The sequence below is a fragment of the Prionailurus bengalensis genome, chromosome B4 (assembly GCF_016509475.1).
Source record: "Prionailurus bengalensis isolate Pbe53 chromosome B4, Fcat_Pben_1.1_paternal_pri, whole genome shotgun sequence".
NCBI classification, from domain to species: domain Eukaryota; kingdom Metazoa; phylum Chordata; class Mammalia; order Carnivora; family Felidae; genus Prionailurus; species Prionailurus bengalensis.
The window spans coordinates 135,965,888-135,974,360 of record NC_057358.1 but is presented as its reverse complement, the minus strand read 5'-3'; the positions used below and the strand labels follow the sequence as shown (position 1 = coordinate 135,974,360).

The window sequence follows — 8,473 nt, the reverse complement described above, 5'->3', positions numbered from 1 at the left end:
ACATCTGGCTCTGCACTGACAGCTCAGAGCCTGCTTGGGATTCTCTCTCTCCCTTCCTTTCTTCCTTTCTTCCTCTCTTCCTTCCTTCCTTCCTTCCTTCCTCTCTTTCTTTCTTTTCTTTCTTTCTCTCTCTGCCTTTCCCCTGCTCTCTCTCTGTCTCTCTCTCAAAAGTAAACAAATCAACTTAAAAAAAGTCTATTCATTGAGGCACCTGGGTGGCTCAGTCGGTTGAGCATAGGACTCCTGATTTTGGCTCAGGTCAGCATCTCCCGGCTCATGGGTTCAAGGCCCACGCTGGGTGTTAGGCTTTGCGCTGATAGTGCGGAACCTGCTGGGGATTCTCCCTGCCCCTCCCCCGCTCTCTCTTAAAATAAATAAACTTAAAAAAAAAGTCTATTCATTAAGAAAAAAGAGAGGCAGCTGGGTGGCTCAGTCAGTTAAGCGTCGACTTCGGCTGAGGTCATGATCTCACAGTTCAAGCGTTCGAGTCCCACGTTGGGCTCTGTGCTGACAGCTCGGAGCCTGGAGCCTGCTTCCGATTCTGTGTCTCCCTCGCTCTCTGCCCCTCCCCCGTTCATGCCCTGTCTCTGTCTCTGTCTCTGTCTCTCTCTCGCTCCAGGGCCGTTGGCTGAATTTCCTACCATGCCCAGTGGGTGCAGTGAGAGGTTTCCACATCTGCACTGAGAGGGTTTGGGCAGCAAACAGTTCCTGAGCCCAGGTTAGGGGGCTGCGGGCTGCGGGGCACTGAGAGGCCTGGGTTGGGCCTAATGTGGGCAGGGCTCTCACACTCCCAAAGGCTGGGCAGAAATGGCGGGTCCCGGTCCCAGCATCACCCCCTCCCTTCCTTCAGCTAGGTTTGTCACTTCTCTGAACCTCGCTCTTCTCATCTGTAAATGGGGAGCACAGTTCCTGCCCCACAGTTGGGAGGGTTAGATCCGTGCACGTCTGGGCTGCTCCCTCCCATTAGGCATGGGCGTGACCCCTGCCCTCAGGGCCCTTCTATCTGGTTGGGAAGGGAAGGCCCACGGACTTAAAAAAAAAAATGTCACACCCGCACCCGCAGTGTGACAAATGAAGATATAGCAGGAGAGTTGCTGGAGACGACTTCTGTGTTCTCAGTGGTTTCCAAAGGGGGACAGGGCCATGTGAGAGGTCTTCTGGAAGCGTCCAGAAGAGGGCCTCCGAGGAAGCGTGTGCTTGTCTGGGAAGGGACGTTAGCCATTAGCCGGTGAGGAATAGCCAGCAAGAGCCAAAACGAGGAAGTGGGAGAGAGTACCACAGAGCGAGTGTCCAGAAGCAGCCTCCGACGTCTGACAGGCTCCGAGGCCAGTGCTCAGGGAGGCCCCCAGACCAGGAACACTGGCCAGTGACACGACCCCTGCTCTTCCTGAGCCGTCTGTGCTAGGAGACCCAGCAGGGTCTGGGGATGTGAAGGGCGTGGTTTGGGAGCCAGACAAGAGCTGCATGACCTTGGACAAGTCACTTTACCCCTCGAACCTCAATTTCCCCAAATGCAAAGTGGGGGTGGTTGTGAATTGCAACATATACAGCACCGCCACGGGGCCTGTCACCACAGAAGGGGGTCATTTGGGTGGCAGCCATGATTATTATTGGGGGCTGGGAGAAGCCAGGGCCGGTTGAACCCCTTGGACCCTCCCTGGGTGCCCAGCCTGAGATGCATCCCTGCAGGTGCCCAGTGAAGGCTGACGGACCCACGACTGCACAAATGGGGGAGCGGTGGCTCTGTCCCCAGGCCCGGCCCCGGGGAGGGCCTGTCTCTGGGTGCCCTGTGGACCCATAGCAGGAAGGCTGTGACCCGTAATTAACCAAGGCCCGGCTGGGCGGGCGGCCAGGCTCTCCCTGGTGCCCACGTGATACTCCGTCAGCCTCCATGAGCACACGTGCCGCAATCTGAAACCCAGCCACAGGCTGGAACCAGTTGCACAGAGAACCGAGTTGTCACAACAGGAAGGGCGTGTTTGGAGGCTGCCAGAGGGACAGTGGAGGGGGCCTGGGCCCTGTTCTCCCACACCCCAGGCCACCCAAGAGCTGCGAGGCCGCAGGTGCCTAGAACACGGCTACCGGGAGCGTGTCCTTGGCAGGGTGCTGGATTCAGCCCTGGCCAGCCATCCCTGACCTCGGCCTTCAATTGTGAGGATTGTTCGCGCTTTAGGAATCCGCGTGCCCTGCACCTCAGGCCAACAGCTCCGATCCCGCTGCCCTCACGACCTGCCCCTGCAACATGTCCTCCCGAGGCCTGCTTATCATCTTGGAGGATCTGCTCAAATTCTGCCCTTCGCAGGAGCCTCCAGGGCCCCCAGGGCTTGCTTGGGCCCCTTGGGAGCCTTGTCCACAGCCCCCCACCCGGCAGGAGGCGCTCAGATGTAGATAATGTGTGTTCTTCATTCATGCCTTCCTTGGTCCCCGGTATTATGTGTCTGCTGTGTTAGAGGGAGAGGTGGCGTCAGTGTGGGTAAAGAACGTTGGAGAAGGAGCCAGGAGCCCCAAGTTTGGGAAGGATCCGTGGCCCTGGGCCTTCCCTGGGCCTCTGCTTCCTCACCTTACAAGGAGTGTAGGACTCACCTGGCTGCCCTGTGGGGTCTTGGGGCTTTGATGTTCTGTGGTCCCAGATGCTGTCCCCAGTCTCCCCCCTCACCCCCTGCCAATCTCTCCCACCTGCCCCACTGCCAGCCCAGTAGTGCTAATGTGAAACCGTCGCCCCCTATGCCTGTTAACCTGCTGATCGCTTATCCTGATCTAGTGTCTGTCATTCACGCACCTGGAGAAGAAAAGGAATATTCTGAGCCTCTGCCACAAGGCGTTCACATTCGAAACCATTTGACCTTACCCTGGCAGCCTCTGGCTTGGATCTATCATCTGCTGCCCAAACCCAGAGAGAAGAGAAAGTTGCAGGCATGCGCGGTCCACCCACCAGGGGGGGGATTGCTTGAACCTCATATGGAGGGTCTTGGCCCTTCCCCACCTCCCACCCCCACTGGGGCCGTTTGGATCAGAAGGTGGGTTCTGATGGGTTGTTCTCAGACTCGGTTGGAGGCTCCCACAGAGGGAGGAGGGGCGGGGGGGGGGCAGGAGAGGAAGCGGGGGCAGGAGCAGAGGGCCGTGGGGGGGAGAATGCAGGCAGTAGGGTGGGGCAGCCTGTGAGAGCCGGTGCCGCATTCCGCATTCCTCATTCCTCCGCAGGTAACAACCCGACAGCAAGGCCACCTCTCTGGGAACAACATCTACCCGACAGGAAATGCAGGAGTGGGAGAAGGAGGCAGCACGTCCATTCCATTCGGGCGGGCCAGGCACCCCGCCTGCTCCCTCTCCCTTTCACAGACCAGCAGGTGGATCTGGCCAGCAGGTGCATCATGGTATGGGCCAATACCGGCATCAGTCAAGCAGGTGCCCATGGCATTCTGGGCACCGCGTGAAGGGTTTTGCTTCTATCCCCGCATTTAATTCCTCAACGGCCATCCTGTTAGGTAGGGGTGAGCCATCGTCCCCCTGTCCAGATGAGGACATTGAGGCTGAGAAGTGAGGTGAGTTGCCCAAAGCTGTATCCCTAAAAGTATGCTAAAAAAAAAAAAAAAGAAGTCTCTTAAAACAAAAACAGAGCAAAGCACAGGACAAGGAATGAGGAACTTTTGAGCCTGTGACTGAGTCCCAGGCTCTCCTAATTGCTGGGGGGAAAAATTCTTCTTAGCAAAAGATTAAATGGCCTGTGTCACTCAGGCCTCTCCTCCTCCTTTCTTCTGACACGATGAGGTGACTGGGACCCAGTTACATATTATCCTGAGTGGGGTGTCCCTGGAAGCCTGACCTTCACTGCTGTCTCTTGTACTGCTGCCACGGTGGTGACATTATGCTGCGTAAAATCCTGGGCCCAAGACCATTTCACCAGGAAGTGCCCCGCCCACCCCAGTATGTCACAGATGGTGATTGAACACGTCAGCCACAGACACACGGACGCGGGTCCTGCCCGTTCAGCGGGACCTTTGGTAGCAGCTGGTCTGGGGACCAAGAGCAGCCCTTGATGGCTCCCCACCGTCTTCTAGTTCTTTGTGTTTTTATCTGTGGCACTCTTTCCATGAAATTTTACGTCTGGTGAAAAGCGGCGCTCTATGGGTGAGCATTTATTTTGTGACATAAGCATGGTATACAACTTCTTTTGTAAGTGTGAGTTTCTAGCATTCATCTGTTATAAAGCGATCCAATAAAAGCAGTGTCACTTTTGGGGTGCCTGGGTGGCTCCGTCAAAGCACCCCACTTCAGCTCAGGTCACGATCTCCCGGTTTGGTTCGTGGGTTCAAGCCCTGCGTCGGGCTCTGTGCTGACAGCTCAGAGCCTGGAGCCTGCTTCGGATTCTGTCTCCCTCTCTCTCCGCCCCCTCCTCTGATTGTGCTCTCTCTCTCTCTCTCTCTCTCTTTCTCTCAAAAATAAACATTAAAATAAAAAGAGCAATGTCACTTTTTTGATGAACGCACATTCTGTGACCGCTGCAGTTTGTTTGTTTGTTTGTTTGTTTTTGATTAGCTTTGGTATCTAATTTCACTTGGCATCAAGGAAATCTGGAATCACAGAAATAGTTGCATATGGTAACTTTGTAAAACAAGAATTTGTTTTACAACCAGGAGACACCCTTCCATTTGGCTGATCCAGGAGCCTGCCAAGGGAAAGATGACGCTTTGGATTCAGCATGGCATCCCTCCTGGCACCCAGGACCTCTCATCCTGCTGAACTGCAGGAGCTTAAAGAGGGAGATTGGGAGGCTCGGCTGTGTTCGTTGCAGGGTACGATGTATCACATTAAGCCTGGGCATTGTTAGGTCTTCGTCCAGTTTCAAAACATTCACTTTATGTATTGATTTCCTTGTTGCCACTTGTTCCCTACTAAAGTACACATGGCAACGTTGTAACCTTGAACACGCCCCCACTGGCTTTTGCACGGAGTAAGAGTCAGAAGAACCCTCTGGGAATAGGAGGAGCTTGTGGAAGATGGGGTGATCCCGATGCAGGGTGTCCTGGAGATGCCCACTTTGGGAAACACCGTCCAGCTGATGCGACCATATCCTGCGGACTTTGGGCGGGAGCAGGCTCCCACCCCGCAGAGTCGGCTTGAACGTGGCACGCTCAGTGAGTGCAGCTATGTAACTTGATGGCACAGTTTTACGTGAGCCGACGTGCACAGGCCAGAAAGGAACAAAACGGAGCAAAGCCAGAAAGGCCGGGATAATTGCCTCCTAATCAATGACACATTTGCAAGGAATCCAGATCTTGATACAACTTGGCAGGGAAGAGCTTCATTCTGAGGTGTATCCAGAAACGTGCTCCTCTAGCCTCCACTTAACGCTTTGGTGTCTCTAAAATATTAATAGTTGATGCGGAGTACACGTTCCTGCATCTGGTGTATGGGGTCACAGTTAAAAAATTTAAAACATTAAATATATCCCGAGGCACTCACTCAACCAGTGCTGACTGCCAGGATCCGTCGTAAGAGCAGGTATGATCTCATGGATCCCTGAGGTTTCCCTAAGCATTGGATCCTATGATTTCCCCCATTCTGCATTTTTTAAAAGTTTATTTATTTTGAGAGAGACAGAGAGAGAGAGAGAGAGAGAGAGAGAGAGAACATGAGTGGGGGAAGGGCAGAGAGAGGAAAAGAGAATCCGAAGCAGGCTCCCTGCTGTCAGTGAGCTCCTGAACTGCCTGCGGGCCAAGATCAAGAGTGGGGCACTTAACCCACTGAGCCACCCAGGTGCCCCACTCCCACCGCACCCCCTTTTTACATTTGAGAAAACTGAGACCTGGCAGGAGGGCCGGCGGGGGGGGGGGGGTAGCGAAGTGACTTACCAGCACCCACAGCTATTCCCTGCACGGCCGCCTTCCCCACCTTAATTCTCCTTATTTCTCCTCATGCCTGCAATGCTCTGGCCAAGCAGAACCCTCCTCTCTTCCTGGAGAGCAGGATTTCTTGCCTCTGGGCTTTTGCTTTCATCGTTTCTGTTCACCTTGGCTCAGTTAAATATCACTGCCTTCAATATTGTGGCCCTCCCACTGGACAGGTTCTGGTTCTCTGGGATCGCTGCTGTCCCTTGATGGGGAGGTCTCTTCCAGACTCGATGTCTTTGCTGGGTCTTCTCAGGTCCGTTCCTCCCCAGACTGCCAACTCTCCCCACCCCCCCCCCATCCTAAACATTGGACTTATTGTTTTTAAAGTTTATTTATTTATTTTGAGAGTGAGAGAGCAAAGGAGGGGCAGAGAGAGAGGGGGAGAGAGAATCACAAGCAGGCTCCATCTTGTCAGCACAGAGCCCACTGTGGGGCTCGAACCCATGAGCCATGAGATCATGACCTGAGCTGAAACCAAGAGTCGGATGCTTAACAGACTGAGCCACCCAGGCACCCTGACGTTGGAATTATTTATAGAACGGATGTCTGTAACAGCTTTTGATTTTTTTTTTTTCTCGTACAAGGAACATATATCTCTGCATAAGACAATTTACCAGCTATACAACCATATCTGGGTGTTTTTATTTTTTTGCAGAGTGTTTGGATCTCAGTGAAAATGTTTTAACCTGGGCTACGTAAAGTTTATCCAGGCTGCCGAGTAGGGAATGGCTAATAAAGGACTAACTGGGTCGCTCTTGGTTCCAGACCCAGGTAATGGGCACGTTTTGTGGGGGGGGGGGGGGGGGGAACCACAATGTCAGTTGACAAAGCATGGCTGACGTTAACTGCTCAGATACTGAGTACTCACTTCTACATGCATGCTGTCCACACTCTTTTTTGTCCCACTCACCCCTTACCACAACGTACGATGGGCTCTGTTATCACCCCCGTGTCACAGATCGGGACAAGGAGGTGCAGGGAGCTGCAGTGACTTGCCCAAGGCCCCTGAGTGGGGAAGGGTCAGAGACAGGATCTGGCTCCAGGCCAGTTTGAATTATATTGAAGAAGGAACCAGGAAGTGGCTTCTGGGGCTTGGAGGCCAGAAAGGCTCGGGAGGTGTCTTACTGCCAGCCAGTGCCAGGCTCAGTGCCTCCCCGTGGTGTCCTGTCCGCAGGGACCCCCTCCTAGCCTCACAGGTGTGCAGCGTGAAGGGGGATATGTGTGAGCATGTGTGAGCATGGAGAAGGGGCTGAGGGCAAGGACCGAGGAGTATGTGGGGGAGAGCGGGAGGCGGGAGACAGAGGTGACCCACTGGAGGTTCCGGGGCAAACCTCTCGTCACAATTAGCAAAAACAATGCAAAAGAACGAACGGTTTGGAAAGTGAAAAAACTCTCTCTTTGCGGACTCTCCCAGAATTTGTAGAATTTGTTTGTTTGTTTGAGAGAGAGAGAGAGAGAGAGAGAGTGCAGGGAAGGGGCAGAGAGAGAGAATTCTGAGCAGGCTCTGCGCTGTCAGTGCAGAGCCTGAGGCCAGGCTTGAACCCACGAACCGAGATCATGTCCTGAGCTGAAATCAACCGGCTGATGCTCAACTGACCTATAGGCGCCCCTGTTGGTAGTGGAATTATACAGTCTCCACCATTTTGTGTCCTGCTTCCCCTTTTACTATTCTAGCTTAAGCATGTTCCAGCATCGCTGCACCGTCCTCAGAGGGTTATTCCCCCGTGGAACCAGCACAGATCTGGGTTGGGGCGGACTTGGGTTTCTAATCCTGGCTCCGCCGTTTATCCTCTTTACTCCAGCACCCCCCCCCCCCCTCCGCCGTTCAGCTCCCCAAATTGCCTGGCCTGTCTCCAAACCCTCCCTTGGGCATGCTCGGATCATCCTCTCTACCAGGATCCTCGGAAGCAATGGTTGGAAAGTGGTCAGCGAATGTTGGTAATTTTGTACTCATTGTTATTTCTCTCTGCAGAATGGGGCTAATACTCCCATCAAGCAAGGTCAGGTAAGAACCAGAAATAAAGCGCTCCATTGTGTGGTGCCTGGCCATCCATATGCCCTCCCTGGCGGCTCTGTCCACACACACACCCCTCCACCACCACCACTCCTCCCAGGGCTTAAATTAAGCGGCTCAAGAGGAATGTACTCTTGTGGCGGGAATCGGAGGAAGCCCTGTTGACTTTGGCTTCGCCGAGCGCCCCAGGAGAGGAAACTTTCAGAACGACTACTTCCCTGAATTCCCAGTCGGGTGAGGCGCTGCCCTACGGCGCTCCCCACGCCTGGGTGCCAGCGAAGCCTCAGGACTCTGGCCCCAGTACGTGAGCGCGGCGAAGCACAGCCTGGGAGCGACCCCGGGACAGTGACCCCCGGCACCCTATCGGTTGGTTAAGTAGGCACTCCCCCTTGATTGACAGGAGACGCCGCCAATGGTGCCCAGAGGAGGTCCTTTTGGGCGCCAGGGGGCGTGCCGCCTCCCGGCTCCCTGGCCCAATCCGAGGTGTGGAAGGGGCCGTGGGGCGGGGCCAGGCGCTCAGCAGCCAATGGGGCGAGCACGGCGGGCGCGTCGGGGGCGGTGCGCTCCT

At 54.7% G+C, this 8,473-nt stretch overlaps 1 long non-coding RNA gene across 1 annotated transcript; it reads left to right on the top strand.

Annotated features, from left to right (window-relative positions):
* Positions 1-578: 578 nt before the first annotated feature.
* On the top strand, positions 579-3,734 carry LOC122472862. The gene is made up of 2 exons (XR_006294537.1): positions 579-3,017; positions 3,202-3,734. It is a non-coding gene; the product is annotated as an uncharacterized LOC122472862 (long non-coding RNA).
* The last annotated feature ends 4,739 nt before the right edge of the window (positions 3,735-8,473 follow it).